The sequence below is a fragment of the Octopus bimaculoides genome, chromosome 18 (genome assembly GCF_001194135.2).
Source record: "Octopus bimaculoides isolate UCB-OBI-ISO-001 chromosome 18, ASM119413v2, whole genome shotgun sequence".
Lineage (NCBI taxonomy): Eukaryota > Metazoa > Mollusca > Cephalopoda > Octopoda > Octopodidae > Octopus > Octopus bimaculoides.
This window is the reverse complement of record NC_068998.1, coordinates 54187979-54191840: the sequence shown is the minus strand read 5'-3', so window position 1 is coordinate 54191840 and position 3862 is coordinate 54187979.

Genomic DNA, 3862 nt, shown 5'->3' with positions numbered 1-3862 from the left:
CCTATTCTCTTTAGAAAGGTGTGAACGTCACAGAGTCTCACTTCCGTCGCATAATAAATATATTATAACAGTTATTACGATTACACATTATTAGGATAGACGTTGCCAGACCTCTCGGCACCTCGGTTTACTATAGACATTTCACATTTGATAAATCTGTTCAGAAGAAATATATTTATCAAATATAGTATTACTATTTCTATCAAATTATTCGATATTTTCTCCGGATAAAATGTTTCACATCATAAGTTCTGACCCGGTCCAGTTCCTTAATGATATAATGTGGTGAAATGGAGTTAGGTGGATGCAGGCAAAGTGGTTAAAAAGATAGTTTTGCAATTACGAGGTTCTGCGTTCGGTTCTTTTGCTCGAAATCAAGACCAAATGATTTTTGTTTATTGAAGTTTCAAGGCGACCAAAGCCCTGTGACTTAAAATTGAGTATAGGGAAACTGTGTGGAAGCCTTTGAGAATGGGATTTATAAAGGACAAAACCTGTCACTCTCACTGTCACGCTGATTTTCCATGTGGTTTACAATAAAGCTATGGCTATGTGGATCAGAAACTCGCTTAGCATCTTCGGCAGGTATTTTCTTCTATAGCTCCGGACCGATCAATGCCTTGTGAATTAATCCCTTGACCATGGGAACACCCCATCCGACCTGTAATTGTCCAGCGTGGACAGGTGGTCCTTTATCTTTAGCAGGAATAAACCCATCCAAATTGCTGAATTAGCCAAGGTCGTTAGAGCGTCGGATCTGTCGCCTAGTCTGAGATGTAGCGATGAGGATGCTTCGCCTCAGGTGTCACTTTTGGGTCTATAATCCTGTATAGGGGGCAAAGTAGGAGCGGCAAACAAATGAGCTGCCCCCCCCCCCCCCCAGTGGCACATACTCTAAAGACGTCACTTCACCGGAGAGAATTTCTTGCAGTATTCATTCTGGTTCTTAGCATCCTGCCGAGGCCAACTTTAAATTTCAGCTTCTCGCCATTCGATGAATAAGTGCCAGAGAAAAATAACGGACCAGAGCTTTCCACCTTATAATTTTATTTTATTGTTGTTTTACCCAATATCTGTTGGTTGAGTAGCAATATAATCAATGGCGCTACAGCCATGACCAGCCTGTCTTTTTTTTTCAAGTATTTGTACCCCGGACTGTATTATCAAATATACGAACCAGATGCCTTGTGGTATTTGTACTGGATTTTTATGTTCTGAGATCAAATCCCACCTAAGGACTCCGATTGCCAAAGCCAAGAATTCGACCACTGGTACATCCTATTCGACCCACAGTTGATGAGTATGGACAAGTAGTACTAGAAGCATGAATGACCCGGCAGCAGATGAACATGTTGAGACTTTTTTCCAAGAATGGATCGAAAAACGGTTGAATGGAAATGGATTTCTCATTTCAAAGATAATTATTAAGGCAGGGAAGAAAATGTCTCAACAGGCAAAGACGAAGAGTTAATCATTGCTTTTGTCTTCTATAACACGACGAAATATAATAAAACTTTAATGTACTTCACACACAAAAATAACAAAAACAACAAGAATATCTAAAGAAGCAAATAAAACAAAAACAGTGACTGAAAATAAAAAAAAGAAAGGCGGAAGCTTCTTCCGCAAGGGGGAAAAAAAAAAAGGAAATAAATAAATGAAATAAATTGTTAATAATTTCGATCTGTATTGTGTCTAAGATTATACACTTCTCATTCTCCACAGCCGGGTTTGAGGAATGATAGTCACAGAGTCGCCGCTTGAATTCATGTTCTTTACACTAAATATTCCGATGTTTCTTGAGGTGAAAAGGTTCAGTAATAGAAAAAAAAAATGGAAAGAAAATAAAGAACGCTAGAATCGTTGAATGAGCAATAAATATTCGACCATCGATAAAATTACAGACTTCTAATGCTTGACTTTGTAAAAATCATTCATCTATAACCTTTCTCCGGCATTTTATATTTGAATATTAAGACTTGATTTTGTTAGAAGAAAGAAGGCTTAAATATTATCTTCAACACCCTGTAACCATCCTATACTAACTTTATCATTAATCATTTGTTTCGTTGTAACAAGTGAACTGCCGCCATGTTACTAAGTAACAGCTAGCTCTCAACTCTAATTTCGCCTTGTCACTTTATATTGCATTGATGGTGTTTTTATCCTAAGCTAATACTTCTCCATTATTCCGGCAATCTTAATTACAATTATTAGCGGTTATATTTCATCTTTGGATTTGGCATTTTTCCATTTCGCTATCATGGTCTCGGGGAAATGCTGGCAAAAATGTTTTCAGTCATTTTTCCCAATTGGATGTTCACTACATTACAACCATACATTATTTACTTATTCAAGGGCGATTGAATTGGCCAAGTCGGCAACAGCTGCAACTTATAGCGCTGAGATTCAACGGATAATGTCTTGTTCTGCATTGGAACAGAATCATTTAACTGTCAATCTACCCCACCTTCTGTCCCTTTTGCACACGCTCACGTCCGTCTGTGCTGGAGTCGATTCGTTCGACTAAAAGACTTTGAGACTGTGGACCAGCGGGGCTGCAGTCCAATAACCGAAACAAGATACAAAGTAAAAGGTATACCGGCATGCATACATACACACATACATACACACATACGTACACACATACGCACATGCACAAACACACACACATGGACTCGCACACTTAAACGTACATACATACATACACACACATATAGAAGCATATAAATACATACTTGTACAAAGAGAGAAAGTGAGAGAGAAAGCGGGAGAGAGAGAGAAAGAGAGGATCAGAGAGGGTGAAAAGAGACAATTTCTGTTCTCTTTCACTTGTTTCTGTCATTGGACTGTGGCCATGCTGGGGCATCACTTCGGAAAACAAATCGGTCACTTTTAGTGGAATGAATCGACTCCAGTACTTAGTTATTTAAAGCCTCGTACTTATTCTATCGGTTTCTTTTGCCGAACTGCTATATTAATACGTATTAAATGCTTTCAAAATATCATTATTTGGTTTGACGAATTGATGCCAGTCCTATTTAACCTGTCCTGACTCCACTTACGTGGATATTCTAACAAGGATTTGGAGCAGTTCGTTATATTTGACTCGAGTCGAAAATTCTGCTACCGTGTTTTTGTGTCGTCCCCAAGAGAAAAAGATCGGGACTCATGACCGCCCGATCGTGGGTTCGATTCCCAGATCAGGTTGCATGTTGTGTTCTTGTGCAAAGTACTTCATTTCACGTTGCTTTAGTGCCGCATGGGGACCGAGATGTCAAAGAAGAGAACCAACGTTTCCTTTGCATCGCGTAAAAAGGTGACTAAAAGACGTTGAGGTAGGATTTACACTCCGACCTCGTACATTCCTCACCAGCAGTGACCACCCCCACAAACGGATCCATAGGTTAGAGGATCGTCGCTTGTGTGGTGCAAAGACACCATCCGTCAGGAGTAATAACGAATCACGAACAGACGGTGGATGCAGCAACGCACTGTTACAGCGCATGCTCCACACAACTACTACTACTACTACTACTACTACTACTACTACTACTACTACTACTACTAGTAGTAGTAGTTAAGTTGAGGTTTTCTGGCAAAGAAAATTCCCCACCTAACGCGTGTTTCTGAAATCCAATTTGTAATTGGAACATCTAAAATATAAAAGGTATTTCCAAGGCATGTAAACCTATTCTGTTGTTCAGATTAAGATTCCAGCGAATGAGTTTTGCTTCTTCGTTCGTCAGAAAGAAGTTCCTGTTTCTTTGGACGAATAATTCTAAAATCAAAACAAAACAAACAAAAACCGAAGATAGCGTGTGTGTGTGTGTGTGTGTGTGTGTGTGTGTGTGTGTGTGTG